Source organism: Tamandua tetradactyla, chromosome X, assembly GCF_023851605.1.
Source record: "Tamandua tetradactyla isolate mTamTet1 chromosome X, mTamTet1.pri, whole genome shotgun sequence".
Classification (NCBI taxonomy): Eukaryota; Metazoa; Chordata; class Mammalia; order Pilosa; family Myrmecophagidae; genus Tamandua; species Tamandua tetradactyla.
The window spans coordinates 54,591,693-54,609,665 of NC_135353.1; the positions used below are offsets into that span (position 1 = coordinate 54,591,693).

The window sequence follows — 17,973 nt, forward strand, 5'->3', positions numbered from 1 at the left end:
AATAGCAGTTTTTCTTAGATAAGTCCATAGGACTAAGGAGACCTTGGATAATGCACATAAGCCCTCTAGACCTTATATGTTAAATGTGACTAACAACTACTGTCATTGTGTTGTTAAAATTAAGGAAATAATTTGTATAGTGCCTCTCATAGTGCCTGGCCTTGAGTAGATACGATAAATGATAGTGTATATTGTAACTATATATAACATCTCTCCTCAAGCTGATGAAAATTCTCCTTTTCTCTCCCTTTCTTTTTAAATATATATGCGTGCTTTTTTTTCCTTTTCAAAATTGTCATTTGTTGGAAAATCTGACCATAGGGCCTTTGAATGTCTTAAAAAATAATCTATCAATCTCCTCTTTTACTTTTGCTACTTTCCTTAACTTCCACTAATAAAACCATGCTGCCTTTTCTCTCATGACAGTCAGTATTTAAAAATCACGAAATTTTTCAACCAAAATTTGTAAATTGTAGTTTTTTATTTGAACAAAAGCCAGAGACAAATCTTTCCTGTACATCTGGAAGATAAACTAGTTTTCTCTCTATTGTGGAAAAGAAGAAATTTTCCCTTTGGTCTGCCTTCCACCTTTTGCCCCTGTTTTGTGACTAGGATGCACTCTCTATTGTGGGGGAGATCTGGGTAAAAGGGTTAGGCTTCCAAGCTTCTCTTTACTCATCTGTTTAATGGTAATAAAAATCTACCATTTATTAGATTGTCAGGAGAATTTTTTTTAAGTTCATGAAGTGCCTTGTGTATATGTTTTCAGCAATTTTGGGGGGAGGGTGGGTATGTGGTCTAAGAATCGAACCCGGGAACCACCCATGCATCCCCTCTAGTTTTCAACAAATTTTACTTCCAGCATTCCAGTGAAACACACTTCCACAACAACTGAACAAAGTCCTTTTGGTGTGGATAGGATGGAAAATGGAAAGAGTATTGGAGGAAGAGACTTCCAGAAAGTACTGACAGCGTGTCAATTTTTTTGAATAGTCAGAAATAATATTTGCAATGTATATAATTGACAAAAGAGCTTGTATCTAGAATATATAGAACTGTCATAACTAAATAAGAAAAGAATGACAGCACAACTAAAATAGACAAGAGAATTTATAAAAGGGGATATTCAAATAGCCAATAACACATGTCAAAGCTCATAATCCCATAAGTAATCAAACAATACCAATGGATGCATGTGCCGAGAGACAAGCCCAGGTTTCCCAGGTGGTGGGCAGGCATTTTGCAATTGAACTATTTGTGTACCCTTGCCTAGCTTTTTTTTTTACTTTTTTAATTGCATAACATATGTACAAAGCAAAGAAAGAAAAAAGCAATAGTTTTCAACATTTCAACAAGTAATTACAGGACAGATTCCAGAGTTTATCATGGGCTACCATATCATAACCTCAGATTTTTCCTTCTAGCTCCTCCAGAACATAAGAGGCTAGAAGGAATAAATATTTTTTTAATCACCACCATCAACTCTTTTGTGAACAATAACATACATACAAAAAAGCAATAAATTTCAAAGTACAGCGCAACAAATAGTTGTAGAACAGATTTCAGAGTTTGGTGTGGGTTACAATTCCACAATTTTAGGTTTCTACTTCTAGCTGCTCTAAGATACTGGAGACTAAAGAAATATCAATTTAATGATTGAGCAATCATATTCATTGTTAAAACCTAGCTTCTCTGTATAACTTCACCATCACATTCATCTTTTTATCCTACTCTTTAGCGGTATTTGGGTTATGCCCATTCTAACTTTTTCATGTTGGAAGGGGCTGTCAATAATATGGGGTAGGGAGATGGAACTAGCTGATGTTCTAGAGAAGCTGTCCCCCCTAGGTTTCAGGATTTATCTGGTCCAGGAACCCATTGGGAGGTTGAAAATTACTGGAAAGTTACCCTAGTGCATGGAACCTTCGTAGAATTTTATATATTATCCTAGGTATTCCTTGGGATTGGCTGGAATGGTCTTGCTTGGGTTTTGGCAAGTCATGATAGTAGCAATGTCTAACTGAAGTTTGCATAAAAGTGACCTCCAGAACAGCTCCGTGACTATTTGAACTCTCTGAGCCACAGATAACTTATTTACTACACTTCTTTTCCCCCTTTTGGTCAGGATGGAATTGTTGCTCCCACAGTGCCAAACCAGACTCAGTCCTGGGAGTCATCTCTCATGTCACCAGGGAGACTTTCATCCCTGGATGTCATGTCCCACATAGGGGGAGGGCAACGATTTCACTTGCAGTGTTGGACTTCAAAAGACTGAGGCCACATCTAAGCAATAAAAGAGGTCCTCCAGAAGTAACTCTTAGGCATACCTACAGGTAGCCTACCCTTCTTCACTACATAATAAGCTTCACAAGAGTAAGCCTCAAGATTAGGAGCTTGGCCTATTAATTTGGATGTCCCTAATGTTTGGCACAGTGTCAGGGGTTTTCCTGGTGGTAAAGTTTAATTGTTCCATTTTTTTCTCCCATTATGCAAGGGACTTTACCAATACTTTTTGATTATCTGCTTAATATATTCTAGGATATATCCAGGCATTACATTAAGCTATACAGGATTAAGGTCCCTCATTCTTGTTCTTTGTTCCCTGTGTTTCGATTGTTCAAAGGAGCTATGCAGACAGGTTGAGTTAGACTATGTGCTACAGAAAATCTGGGTTCCAGACAAAATAAACCTTTCTTCCTTTGGTCTCAGAGAGTAGGTGTGGTTCTAAAATATAGATGATGCCTTCCTTACTCCTGTGTTTCGAATTACCTTAATCCCGACCTGATGGGCTTCATTCTTATCTCTAAATACCAGATTATACATACATAAAACAGCCTCTCATAATCCAGAAATAATAATTACCACTCTGGACTAAATGTGTCTGCTATAAGAGTTTACAATCTATGTCCCCATTTTCTTATAAGCATTTTCTAAAAGACACCATATAATAATTGTTCTTTCATTATTTTGCCTCACAAAATGTCCCACAGATTCATTCACATCGTTGCATGCCTCACGATTTCATTCTTTTTTGTAGCAGCACAATATTTGATCATATGTATACACCATCATTCACCAATCTACTTCTCAATCAGTGCATCCTTCAGCCATCTGCATTCATTGGGTGTTGTGTATAAGCCCCAAGTCCACAGTTCATCAGCACTCTCAATTTTAGATAATTTCATTGTTCCCAAGAGAAAGATAACCAATAAACACATCCTCACCAAATAAGAAATCTAAGCCTCCCCTTAACTTTTGTCACTCCTCCCCTTATTTACCCCTGCTGTTGCTGTGGTACTGCTGATATTTTCCTATTAAACACAGCCCATAGCATATAATACCAGTTTTCTCCCTGTATCCTGGACATAAACACTCTCTGCGCATGAATCATACCTTTGAAGTAATTCTTACAAGAACTCATTCATATTTCTAGTGTGAGTCAGTGGGACACGTAGGTTTATAGAACCCCTTTCAATCTTGTTCATCTTCAATATGGTAATATTACTTATAGACCCACTAGAAAATCACCTTCACTTCTAACTATGCCCTTACATTGGAGTTCAACCTCATTAGCTAACCATCCACCTATCTCTAGCTTCTGTGTATCTTTAAGTCCCCTATATTCTGTATTACAATCGAGAGTGTGTCAATTTTGTACTTGGCATTCCATCTTTCATAAGTTTCATCTCTGGTGTTTTTTAATATCCCATCATCTCACTCCACCACCCACTCCAGAGAAATAATAGAAACATCTTCCAAAAGATCTGAATGCTCATTTTCCTCTCAGTGAGTATATCTACTCTTACAGACATGTAATTCATCAGCAAAGTCAGTCATGTACTGAAGCATTTGTAGAGACCATTTCTTTAGTCTTCAAACCAAAGTTCTTGCTTCTCTTTCTAATTTGCTGTGTGTTTTGTAAAAATGTACAAGTGGTTTGACATGACTTGTTCTGCTTGGCTATATGATACTTATTGCACTTTTCATCAATGAATTTACAAACCCTGGTCATTTATATAAATGCCTCCAAAAAGTTTTCATTTGAGAGCAGTTTTCAGTCTTTTTCGAAGAGTCCTGACCCTTCAAATAGAGTTTTACTTGGTTTCCTCAATTATTTTATTTCTCTTTCTCCCTCCCGTCAGACCGGTTCTCCCTTGAAATTCCAAAATGTGGAACTTAATAACATCCTCACTTCTCATTCTGCATGCTTACCTGGCACTATTCATTAAAGTTTGAAACTATTAAAATATGCACATGAGATATCCCCATTTCATTGAGTCCTCTCACTGGTTCTGTATGGGGTTGTTTTTCTCATGCGATTCTTGGATGCTTTCAGTTTAGAGGACACACTGACACTGCTGCTTACATATATCTCTGCCTTCCACTTCCTCCCACATGTTAGTCCAGAAAAGTCTTATTTCTTCAATTTCTAGTTCAACTGCAATCTTTTCTATGAGCCTATTCTACCCCATATCCCCTATGGTCAGCAAATGATGTCTTGTTTTTGTTTGGCCAGCAAGCTAATAATGGTGGTTACATTTTTATATGATTGAAAAAAATCAAAATATAAATAACACAACATGATATGCCAATTGTATGAACTTCAAATTTCAGTACTCATAAAGTTTTATTGGAACCCAGCCAAGCCCTTTCATTTGCATGTTGTCTATGGCTGCCTTCATACTACAACAGCAGAGCTGAGTAGTTGAGTCAGGGTCCATATGGTCCACAAAACCAAAAGTTATTATCTGACTTTTTAAAGAAAAAGTGAGCTAACCCCTGCCCTACTCGCAAGTACACTTGCTACTCCAAGTGTAGTTGGGAAAGGAGCAGAAGCATTAACATCCCCTAGGAGCATGTTAGACATGTAGAATCTCAGCCCCATTCCCAGACCTAATGAATCAGATTCTGCATTTTAACAGGATCCCCAGGTGAGCCTGTCCACAATAAGATTTGAGAAGTACTGCTCTGGCACTCATCATGCTGTCTTAAAACTACTTACCAACATTTTAATAGATGAAAAATTACAAACATGACTAGAGTAATAAAATGCATGAATTGTGGGCGGTATATAGATATATATAATTTAAGACAAAATTTGAGTCACTGCAAAATATCAAAGCACTGTTCAGTGGGATGAAAATAAAGTCTAATGTGGTATTAAAGCACAAATAAGAAAGCTTAGTTAGCTAGGAGGAAATATGAACTAAAAACTATATCACTTACCAAAATACTCATTAATTTACTGCATATTTCAATTATCTATCTTTCTATCTATATTACATTTTTAGTGTGAAGTATAAGCCCTATTAGCAATGACCCTTAATACTTTACAGAATATCCTATAATTCATTTGTCACAAATTTGAATTTATTTAATAAAGCATAACAGTGATATGATTTGATTATCCAATGTTTTAAAATGTAAATTTGAAACTGTTGCTGCATGCAACAAGGCAAGAAAGACCTATTAAAAATCCCTGCTGGACTACTCAATGATTCAAATGTGGTACTAGGCATTTATAAATGTTGGCTTCTTGTATTGTTAATGTCATATTTAAAGGCATAGCAATATTTTTATTGCTGTCATAGTTTTCAATCGATAGCTCACATCTGCAAGTGTTTTTCACTAGGCTGCAGTATTTATAGCTGCCACCGAGGGAGAAAGAAGAAAATACCTTGCATAGTTGAACTACAGACTAACCATCCCAATAAGTTACACAGATTATTATTTTCTACTGTTTTTTTCTTATTGTGAAATATAACATATATACAAAAAAGCAATCAATTTCCATGTACATTTTTTTTCAGGTAATGATAAGTATTTTAAGGAAATTTAAATGAGGAAAGAGGATAGAAAATGATGCAGATACAACTTACATTAAAATATTTTAGCAAAAATAGATTAGCAAAATAAATATATTGAAACCCTAGACAATTAGAGTTAGGTGGTGGTATACAGATGCTCGTTGACCTCATTAATTTTTCTGTGGTTTGAAAATTAATGCAACAAAACTTAGGATAAAAAATAGAATATGGCCATTTCTCTTTAAAACTTTCCCAAATTAAAGAAAAGGAGAAAAATTAAATGGCTTTTACAATACAGATAATTAAATGATGAATTTATAAAAGAGTAATAAATTACCTAGTTTTTCCTGTAAAGGCCAGAGAAGGTTTTATGCAACTGCTTCTTTTTTTTTTTTTATTTTAACATTTGTTCCTCCTAGTATTTATTTATTTATTTATTTTTATTAATTAACGGAAAAAAAAGAAATTAACCCAACATTTAGAAATCATACCATTCTACATATGCAATCAGTAATTCTTAACATTATCACATAGATGCATGGTCATCGTTTCTTAGTACATTTGCATCGGTTTAGAAGAACTAGCAACACAACAGAAAAAGAAATAGAATGTTAATATAGAGAAAAGAAATAAAAGTAATAATAATAGTAAAAAAAAAACAAACAAAACAAAAAAAACCTATAGCTCAGATGCAGCTTCATTCAGTGTTTTAACATGATTACTTTACACTTAGGTATTATTGTGCTGTCCATTTTTGAGTTTTTGTATCTAGTCCTATTGCACAGTCTGTACCCCATCAGCTCCAATTACCCATTATCTTACCCTGTTTCTAACTCCTGCTGGACTCTGTTACCAATGACATATTCCAAGTTTGTTCTTGAACGTCCATTCACATCAGTGGGACCATACAGTATTTGTCCTATGGTTTTTGGCTGGACTCACTCAGCATAATGTTCTCTAGATCCATCGATGTTATTACATGCTTCCTAAGTTTATCCTGTCGTAAAGCTGCATAATATTTCATCGTATGTATATACCACAGTTTGTTTAGCCATTCTTCTGCTGATGGACATTTTGGCTGTTTCCATCTCTTTGCAATTGTAAATAACGCTGCTATAAACATTGGTGTGCAAATGTCCGTTTGTGTCTTTGCCCTTAAGTCCTTTGAGTAGATACCTAGCAACGGTATTGCTGGGTCGTATGGCAATTCTATATTAAGCTTTTTGAAGAACCGCCAAACTGCCTTCCACGGTGGTTGCAACATTTGACATTCCCATCAACAGTGGATAAGTGCACCTCTTTCTCCGCATCCTCTCCAGCACTTGTCATTTTCTGTTTTGTTGATAATGGCCATTCTGGTGGGTGTGAGATGATATCTCATTGTGGTTTTGATTTGCATTTCTCTAATGGCCAGGGACATTGAGCATCTCTTCATGTGCCTTTTGGCCATTTGTATTTCCTCTTCTGGTAGGTGTCTGTTCAAGTCTTTTTCCCATTTTGTAATTGGGTTGGCTGTCTTTTTGTTGTTGAGTTGAACAATATCTTTATAAATTCTGGATACTAGACCTTTATCTGATATGTCATTTCCAAATATTATCTCCCATTGTGAAGGCTGTCTTTCTACTTTCTTGATGAAGTTCTTTGATGCACAAAAGTGTTTAATTTTGAGGAGCTCCCATTTATTTATTTCCTTCTTCAGTGCTCTTGCTTTAGGTTTAAGGTCCATAAAACCGCCTCCAGTTGTAAGATCCATAAGATATCTCCCAACATTTTTCTCTAACTGTTTTATGGTCTTAGACCTAATGTTTAGATCTTTGATCCATTTTGAGTTAACTTTTGTATAAGGTGTGAGATATGGGTCTTCTTTCATTCTTTTGCATATGGATGTCCAGTTCTCTAGGCACCATTTATTGAAGAGACTGTTCTGTCCCAGGTGAGTTGGCTTGACTGCCTTATCAAAGATCAAATGTCCATAGATGAGAGGGTCTATATCTGAGCACTCTATTCGATTCCATTGGTCGATATATCTATCTTTATGCCAATACCATGCTGTTTTGACCACTGTGGCTTTATAATATGCCTTAAAGTCCGGCAGCGCAAGACCTCCAGCTTCGTTTTTTTTTTCCCTCAAGATGTTTTTAGCAATTCGGGGCACCCTGCCCTTCCAGATAAATTTGCTTATTGGTTTTTCTATTTCTGAAAAATAAGTTGTTGGGATTTTGATTGGTATTGCAATGAATCTGTAGATCAATTTAGGTAGGATTGACATCTTAATTATATTTAGTCTTCCAATCCATGAACACGGTATGCCCTTCCATCTATTTAGGTCTTCTGTGATTTCTTTTAGCAGTTTTTTGTAGTTTTCTTTATATAGGTTTTTTGTCTCTTTAGTTAAATTTATTCCTAGGTATTTCATTCTTTTAGTTGCAATTGTAAATGGGATTCGTTTCTTGATTTCCCCCTCAGCTTGTTCATTGCTAGTGTATAGAAATGCTACAGATTTTTGAATGTTGATCTTGTAACCTGCTACTTTGCTGTACTCATTTATTAGCTCTAGTAGTTTTGTTGTGGATTTTTCTGGGTTTTCGACATATAGTATCATATCGTCTGCAAACAGTGATAGTTTTACTTCTTCCTTTCCAATTTTGATGCCTTGTATTTCTTTTTCTTGTCTAATTGCACTGGTTAGAACCTCCAACACTATGTTGAATAATAGTGGTGATAGTGGACATCCTTGTCTTGTTCCTGATCTTAGGGGGAAAGTTTTCAATTTTTCCCCATTGAGGATGATATTAGCTGTGGGTTTTTCATATATTCCCTCTATCATTTTAAGGAAGTTCCCTTGTATTCCTATCTTTTGAAGTGTTTTCAACAGGAAAGGATGTTGAATCTTGTCAAATGCCTTCTCTGCATCAATTGAGATGATCATGTGATTTTTCTGCTTTGATTTGTTGGTATGGTGTATTACATTAATTGATTTTCTTATGTTGAACCATCCTTGCATACCTGGGATGAATCCTACTTGGTCATGATGTATAAGTCTTTTAATGTGTTGTTGGATACGATTGGCTAGAATTTTATTGAGGATTTTTGCTTCTATATTCATTAGAGAGATTGGTCTGTAGTTTTCTTTTTTTGTAATATCTTTGCCTGGTTTTGGTATGAGGGTGATGTTGGCTTCATAGAATGAATTAGATAGCTTTCCCTCCACTTCGATTTTTTTGAAGAGTTTGAGGAGAGTTGGTACTAATTCTTTCTGGAATGTTTGATAGAATTCACATGTGAAGCCATCTGGTCCTGGACTTTTCTTTTTAGGAAGCTTTTGAATGACTAATTCAATTTCTTTGCTTGTGATTGGTTTGTTGAGGTCATCTATTTCTTCTTGAGTCAAAGTTGGTTGTTCATGTCTTTCCAGGAACCCGTCCATTTCATCTAAATTGTTGTATTTATTAGCGTAAAGTTGTTCATAGTATCCTGTTATTACCTCCTTTATTTCTGTGACGTCAGTAGTTATGTCTCCTCTTCCATTTCTGATCTTATTTATTTGCATCCTCTCTCTTCTTCTTTTTGTCAATTTTGCTAAGGGCTCATCAATATTATTGATTTTCTCATAGAACCAACTTCTGGCCTTATTGATTTTCTCTATTGTTTTCATGTTTTCAATTTCATTTATTTCTGCTCTGATCTTTGTTATTTCTTTCCTTTTGCTTGCTTTGGGATTAGTTTGCTCTTCTTTCTCCAGTTCTTCCAAGTGGACAGTTAATTCCTGCATTTTTGCCTTTTCTTCTTTTCTGATATAGGCATTTAAGGCAATAAATTTCCCTCCTAGCACTGCCTTTGCTGCATCCCAGAAGTTTTGATATGTTGTGTTTTCATTTTCATTCGCCTCGAGGTATTTACTAATTTCTCTTGCAATTTCTTCTTTGACCCACTCGTTGTTTAAGAGTGTGTTGTTGAGCCTCCATGTATTTGTGAATTTTCTGGCACTCCGCCTATTATTGATTTCCAACTTCATTCCTTTATGATCCGAGAAAGTGTTGTGTATGATTTCAATTTTTTTAAATTTGTTAAGACTTGCTTTGTGACCCAGCATATGGTCTATCTTTGAGAATGATCCATGAGCACTTGAGAAAAAGTTGTATCCTGCTGTTGTGGGATGTAATGTCCTATAAATGTCTGTTAAGTCTAGCTCATTTATAGTAATATTCAGATTCTCTATTTCTTTATTGATCCTCTGTCTAGATGTTCTGTCCATTGATGAGAGTGGTGAATTGAAGTCTTCAACTATTATGGTATATGTGTCTATTTCCCTTTTCAGTGTTTGCAGTGTATTCCTTACGTATTTTGGGGCATTCTGGTTCGGTGCATAAATATTTATGATTGTTATGTCTTCTTGTTTAATTGTTCCTTTTATTAGTATATAGTGTCCTTCTTTGTCTCTTTTAACTGCTTTACATTTGAAGTCTAATTTGTTGGATATTAGTATAGCCACTTCTGCTCTTTTCTGGTTGTTATTTGCATGAAATATCTTTTCCCAACCTTTCACTTTCAACCTATGTTTATCTTTGGGTCTAAGATGTGTTTCCTGTAGACAGCATATAGAAGGATGCTATTTTTTAATCCATTCTGCCAGTCTATGTCTTTTGATTGGGGAATTCAGTCCATTAACATTTATTGTTATTACTGTTTGGATAATATTTTCCTCTACCATTTTGCCTTTTGTATTATATATATCATATCTGACTTTCCTTCTTTCTACACTCTTCTCCATACCTCTCTCTTCTGTCTTTTCGTATCTGACTCTAGTGCTCCCTTTAGTATATCTTGCAGAGCCGGTCTCTTGGTCACAAATTCTCTCAGTGACTTTTTGTCAGAGAATGTTTTAATTTCTCCCTCATTTTTGAAGGACAATTTTGTTGGATATAGGAGTCTTGGTTGGCAGTTTTTCTCTTTTAGTAATTTAAATATATCATCCCACTGTCTTCTAGCTTCCATGGTTTATGCTGAGAAATCCACACATAGTCTTATTGGGTTTCCCTTGTATGTGATGGATTGCTTCTTTCTTGCTGCTTTCAAGATCCTCTCTTTTTCTTTGACCTCTGACATTCTAACTAGTAAGTGTCTTGGAGAACGCCTATTTGGGTCTAATCTCTTTGGGGTGTGCTGCACTTCTTGGATCTGTAATTTTAGGTCTTTCATAATAGTTGGGAAATTTTCAGTGATAATTTCTTCCATTAGTTTTTCTCCTCCTTTTCCCTTCTCTTCTCCTTCTGGGACACCCACAACACGTACATTTGTGCAGTTCATGTTGTCCTTGAGTTCCCTGATACCCTGTTCAAATTTTTCCATTCTTTTCCTGATAGTTTCTGTTTCTTTTTGGAATTCAGATGTTCCATCCTCCAAATCACTAATTCTATCTTCTGTCTCTTTAAATCTATCATTGTAGGTATCCATTGTTTTTTCCATCTTTTCTACTTTATCCTTCACTTCTATAAGCTCTGTGATTTGTTTTTTCAGTTTTTCTATTTCTTCTTTCTGTTCAGCCCATGTCTTCTTCATGTCCTCCCTCAATTTATTGATTTCGTTTTTGAAGAGGTTTTCCATTTCTGTTCGTATATTCAGCATTAGTTGTTTCAGCACCTGTATCTCATTTGAACTATTGGTTTGTTCCTTTGACTGCGCCATATTTTCAATTTTCTGAGCGTAATCTGTTATCTTCTGCTGGTGTCTGGGCATTTAGTCAGATTTCCCTGGGTGTTGGACCCAACAGGTTGAAAGATTTTTCTGTGAAATCTCTGGGTTCTGTTTTTCTTATCCTGCCCAGTAGGTGGCGCTCGTGGCACACATTTGTCTGCGGGTTCCACCAGTAAAAGGTGCTGTGGGTCTTTTAACTTTGGAAAACTCTCACCGTGCGGGAGGTTCGCCAGCCAAAGCGGCTTGGAAGAGTGGCAGCCGGCCCGGGGGTCCAAACGCGGGGAGGGCCGCTGGCTGCTGAGCCCAGAAGAGCGCCCGACCGAATTTCCTAGTCGGCCTGGGGCACCAAGCGCGGCGGGAGGGCACCAGCCACCGCAGCCTGGGAGAGTGCACCGTTCCCAGCTGTAGCGGAGAGTCACGTATTTGGAAGGGACCCCCCCGGTCACCATTCTCCGCGGTCTGGGGATTTCCGACCCAACTCTCTCAGTTGGTCCGGGGGGCCTCGCATGGTGGGGGCGCCAGCCACCACGGCCCGAGGGGACCGCCTGCCCAATTCTGCCAGCTGGCCTGGAAAGGAGGAAGGGAGGGACTCCGGCCGCTTGCTGTCCTGCCCGGGAAAGCCCGCGCCCCTCGGCGATCTCACCAGAGCTGGTTCTCCCAGACAGTCAGCCATTCCACGATGGGGTACGCCGTCCCTTTGATCTCCGTCGTGGCTCTGGGAGCTGCTCTGTATCATCTCCACTCCCCCAGTAGCTGTTCTGGAGGAGGAGAGGTGAGGGTGGCAAGGCTCTCGAGGATGGTGGCGGAGGAGTCGGTGAACGCAAAAGAGGGCATGGTGGTGGTTGGAGAGCCGCCGGATCCATGTTCATTTTAAAAAGTGAAATTGTAACCTACACCAAACTCTGAAATCTGTTCTACAAATAATTGTTGCGATGTACTTTTGAAAATTATTGCTTTTCTGTATATATGTTATTTAAGAAGAAGGAGGAGTATAACAGAGAAGATAGGATTAACAAATGAGTATGACTCATTTAACAAATGAGTATTTCTGTTGATCTACTCAGATTACTTTTTTTTTATGGAACGCTTCACAAATTTGCATGTCATCCTTGCACAGGGGCCATGCTAATCTTCTCTGTATTGTTCCAATTTTAGTATATGTGCTGCCAAAGCAAGCACCACAGATTACTTTTTAATAGATAATACCATTTTAATCATTTAGCCATTCATTTAACAAATATTTATTGAGTCATTGACATATGCTAAGCACTGGGTTAGGTACTAAGAATAAAATACAGAGCAAAAATATAAGCTGTCCTTGATCTCGTGAAGTTTATATCTAGTGGAGAAGATAGCAAACCTCAACTAATCAGGAAAAGAAATGTATAGTCATAAACTTTGATCAGTGCTGTGAAATCCAGAGATTTAAGTGGGGGTCAGGCTACTCAGAGTGAAAATACGCATGGTTTGTAGTACTTCAAGCTATTGATTAGCTCAATTAGGTTATTAAATAGAATAAATATTTTTTAAGTACATAGTTAATTCCATAATTAATCCCATCTCTTTTGAGTTAAATCAGTAAACATAAAGGTCACTTAACTCTCTGGATTATTAATAAAACTAAAAACTGTAGAATGTAGAATTTTCTTATAAATGTTCAGGTTTTCCTATGCTTTAATAAAAAGCATGCCTGATTTTGTACCTCTCTTCTGGAAGTACTATTATTCTATTAGTAGTAGTTTAGAAATTATCGAACTATCAAATATATTACTGAATATAAACTATGAGCAAGATACCTTGTAATTTCCTGTAGGTGATTAAAATGCATATTATTTTTACTATGATCTATATATGTTTTAATTAAGGTATATTAACCTGAAGAATTCTGCAATAGATACTTAGCTATATAACAGTGTAGAGAACGCATATTGAAAAGAAATCTTCTGTTAACTGAACTTATATTTATTTGTGGCAACAGAAGTCCTTTTATTAATATCTACACAAATAAAAGCAGATAAAAAGATAAAGTATAAAAAAATTCCTGAATTTTTAATATAAGTGTGAAGAGAGAAACAATTATAAATCCTGTCATGACACAGTAGAGCCCAAATATGTACAATATTTCTTCATTGTGTAGAAATATTAAATGTTCATATGGTTTTCCAGAAAAAAAATATTTTTACTTTAATACTTACTGATATTATAGACCTTATCCAGCTCAGGAGGAGCTCAGTAGTTCCAAATGATCATTTTTCATAAGAGACATTTAATATATTAACTGAATTGCTACCTTGACTGCAATATAAGTAAAGTCTAACCAAATATTACTAATTTTGAGTGATACTTGGATAAATCACGTCAACTGTCTTTTATTTATTTATTTATTTATTTTAGTATCAACTGAATCCTATATAGCATAAACTAGCCACAGAAATCACAAGAATCCACATTTCACAAACCTGAAAAATATCAGGCTGTAGATGCATACATGTAATTGAACACTTGTTACTCTTTTACATACAGTGAGAATTAACATTTTCAAGAAGATTATAAAAATTATTTGCTATATATTATTTGTCATAAATAACTAGTCTCCAAACTTTTATATTAAGTATACTGTGCATACCCTTTTCATGTTAACATGTCCTATCAAGGTCAACCTTTCAGAGGCGTGAAGTAGGCAATCACCTTACATACTTACATGATGAGATTTGTGTTATATTTTCTCTTTCAGCTCATCAAGAAATTCAGTTGTTGGAGCCAAAATTTCAATGTTAAAACAAGATTCTCTATTGATGGGATCAATCTTGTTAGGTACTGCTACCTTAGAATGAATCTGCGTATCACATCTTCTCCAATTTAACAGGTGGATAAGAGCAAAGTTTCAACAAGTGTATGTATAAAGACGAATGTGTAGGCTTACGAGGGAAGCAACAACCACTCATTATGGAGTTGTGGATATTTGGCATATGGCAATAGAGAGACAATATGGTAGACAGAGAATAAAGAGACATTCCAAAGATGAAATTGACTTAATTCACATTCTCCTAAGGCTGACCTTTGTCCTTACAAGAGGTACAGAGGGTATAATGTCCTTGATACATGTAAGAAGGCCTTATGTGAGCGCTGTTTGAATCCTAAGTGTATAAACTTATCTGCATAGCCATGTTAAACAATTTCATCAACACAGTGAAAACATCTGCAGGCAAACTTGGAGTTTCACAAAATAACAATGAGTGACTTATTGTGTGCTCTCAAAAGAGCTGCTGAAACTCTTTAAAATTTTACATTTTACACTTTTTGAATTTTAATCTCCCCCTGCCCATCACCCCCCATGGAAAGCCACCTAGAGCACTAAAAACTTTCAAAGCCTACCAAAAAAAAAAGTGTAACCTTTGTCATCAGCTTAAGCGGTGAGCTGATAAATAACAGATCAGAACAATGTGATGCTAGCCATTCCGATTACGGGTACATTTCAATGTAGCCATTTGGACGCAATAGCATTGATGAAAAAATCACTGCATCATTATTTATTTCTTTTATTTTGTACAGCAGACATTCCCAGTTCAATTCCATCCCTAACCTCCCCTCAATTTTGACAGACTTCCACTTTCCATTTTATTTCTGTACTGTTGAATTTCATTTATATAATGAGTATATATTAATTTAATACTAAGAGTGCCTGCTAAAATTTTACTTTTAAAACTGTGTTAGACTTTATAATCATACCAATTCTTCCTCCAAAACTATCATTTAAAAACATTTTGTAGTTTGAAATACATGTATATTATTATGAGAACAATCATAAATATAAGTGAGAATTTCCTGTTCAGTCCAGAGCTCAAAATAAGAGATGAAATTGTACCCACCTTGCCTAACTTGAAATATATTTACCCTATCAAATAATCATAATCAAGAAGCCTATACAGTGCAGAGTTTTCCATTCTCTAGATCAGTGATCCTCAGCATTTATACTTGACACTCACTTTTGAGAAACAAGATCACAGTCTCTCTTCCTACTCTTCCTGAGATTTTTACGTCCGTCCATCAAAAATATTTTATAGAGCTTCAGTTTCTGTAAATTATAATAGGAAAAAAACTAGCGGGATTTCCTACTCCCCAATCCTGATATAAGAGTTTGTTTTTGAAGAAAATTGAATATTCATATTTTGTCTTTGCTAACTTAAATGTTCTTATTTATGCCACCTTATTATATATATATTTAATGTAAAGTTAAGTGTGGTGTATTTAGGTTAATGATTCAGTAAAGGTGCCTGTATCCCACATTACATGATAGTAAAACAGCCTGAAGCTTTTATTTTAAGTTGCATTAAAATGTCATTTATCAGTTAAATAGCATTCTTCAGAAATGGCAAGCCATTAGTGGTATGCTTTACTAGTTCAGAGGCAAATCTATGCTATCAAAGAAATAGGCATCACTTAAATATAATAGTTGAACATTTCTGCAAAGCATTCAAGTGCATGCTTATGGGTATACTTACCATAATTTCTGAAGGATGGCATTGCCTGGCCTATGTCATAGATGCTCGTGGGTAATAGCAGTTAACCCTAAAAACAAACATTTAGAAAAATGTAATAAGGACTCTAAAAGTAAGGTTGCCATTCAGATAACTATTTTCAATATTCACACATAAGACTGAGAAGTAGTGCAGCTGATATCCATAAGCTCCCAAAGAAAGATAGTCTCATTTATACTAAAATAAAGCATACACACACACACATTAGTATAGCAGATATATCAGTGTGACTTCTTCCATTAGAGAAAATAAAGTATCAGTTAAGTATTATAAATGAATCAGCAAAATTCCAAATCAAAAGTTAAATTAAAACATTATTTCACAAAAAATAAGTACAGAACAAGAGTAGTTAAAGGGTATTTTACCCACAGGCATTAAAACAATACTAGAAGTTAAATGGGAAAATTCTGTTTGAAAACTATTATTTCAATATCAACTATTTTCAAAGTATTGATTCCTAGGATTTATTTTGAGATTTAAGAATAAAATTGAAGCAAATATTAGCCATCTATAGTTTTGCAGTAAGACAAATAAATTTGGTGTAACATCAATATTTATTATATTTTAGGCCTAAGAAGTTTCCCAAAATATATAAAACATAATCAAAAAGCTTTAAACACAGAGATTTTCATAAAACATAGAACTATGTCTTACATTCAGGAAGGTATGAAAAATGGAATAATGTAAAAAAATTAGGGTTTTGAGAAATTTATAAGAAATAGTAATTATTATACATTATTTGAGAATATTTACTGTTAGCTCATAAACTAATCATACAAGTAAACATATTGGAAGTGTAGTATATAATATCTATGTGATGAAAGATACAATTTAAATAATTTGATGAAAATACGTCTTTAATCACCCAGTAGTCAATGTACTATAACAAAAATTATTGTTTTATTTTTCCTCTTTTTTGATATTAAAAAATAGTTATGGCTTTAAATTAGTGAAAAGCAACTTGGATAAAAGCATTGTTTTTCTTATCTGAATTTCAGAAAATACATTTTGTATCTATAATTTTGAACCAGTATTTTCTTGTCTCCTAGCATTCCAAATATTGTAAAGATTTACTGAAATAACGATGAGAAAACACATGCTCACATTAAACCTGTATTTAATAAAACAGTAGAGAACTTTCAGTAAGTAAAAATAATTTCTTGGGGAAAAGGGTTGTACAACTAGCTCTATGTTTCAAGAAGCAGAATCACAAAACTAATAGCAATCTTTGAGTAGTGATGAAATACCATGCTTGAAGAAGAAACCCGTGGCCAAGTTATTAACCTATGCAGTAAGAATTAAACATAGCATTGCAATAAAGCATGAGATTATTTCAATTCACAATAATGACCTGTTCCAGTTGTTGTAGCCCACATTCATTTTACCTAACTTCCACAAATACCCTTGGAGGCAATAAAATGGTTATTGCCGCAGAACTGATGCCAACAGAATTACAGCCGCCTTGTGGTCAACTGTAGCTATTGCAGTCAGAGCAATGTAAACTATAATTGTGCTTAAGACCTTTATTCAGGAAGGATGATTTATTGCATCTTCGTTGTCTCTTTTCTTTTTCTTTTGGGGGAGAGATTTACATTACGAAAACATCATCCAATTTGACATTTAAAAAAATTTATCCAAGACTTAACTAGTAGTATGTTTTCTGATGTCTCTGAAGTTTTAGTGTAGATTTCTAAAATATTAAGTTTGAAAAAGTCTGGAAGGCCCGAGACAAAATTAAAGTTTTCCTAAATTTTTACCTTCAACCCTACGTGCTTTTTCCCTCCCACATGGCCAAGACATTCTTTAATATTTTTTTTACTATCATACACTCTCCTTTCCCAGTCCTTTTATTTTGTTCAGTTAATTGTATATAAATGTGAGATATATTTTATTGTCAAATTTATGCCATTTCATGTTTTATTTTAAAAGTAAAA

The 17,973-nt window shown here is 35.2% G+C and overlaps 1 non-coding gene across 1 annotated transcript; it reads right to left on the reverse strand.

Annotated features, from left to right (window-relative positions):
- Positions 1–12,573: 12,573 nt before the first annotated feature.
- On the reverse strand, positions 12,574–12,680 carry LOC143672240 (U6 spliceosomal RNA). Its single transcript, XR_013169709.1, has one exon. It is a non-coding gene; the product is annotated as a U6 spliceosomal RNA (small nuclear RNA).
- Between the last annotated feature and the right edge of the window lie 5,293 nt (positions 12,681–17,973).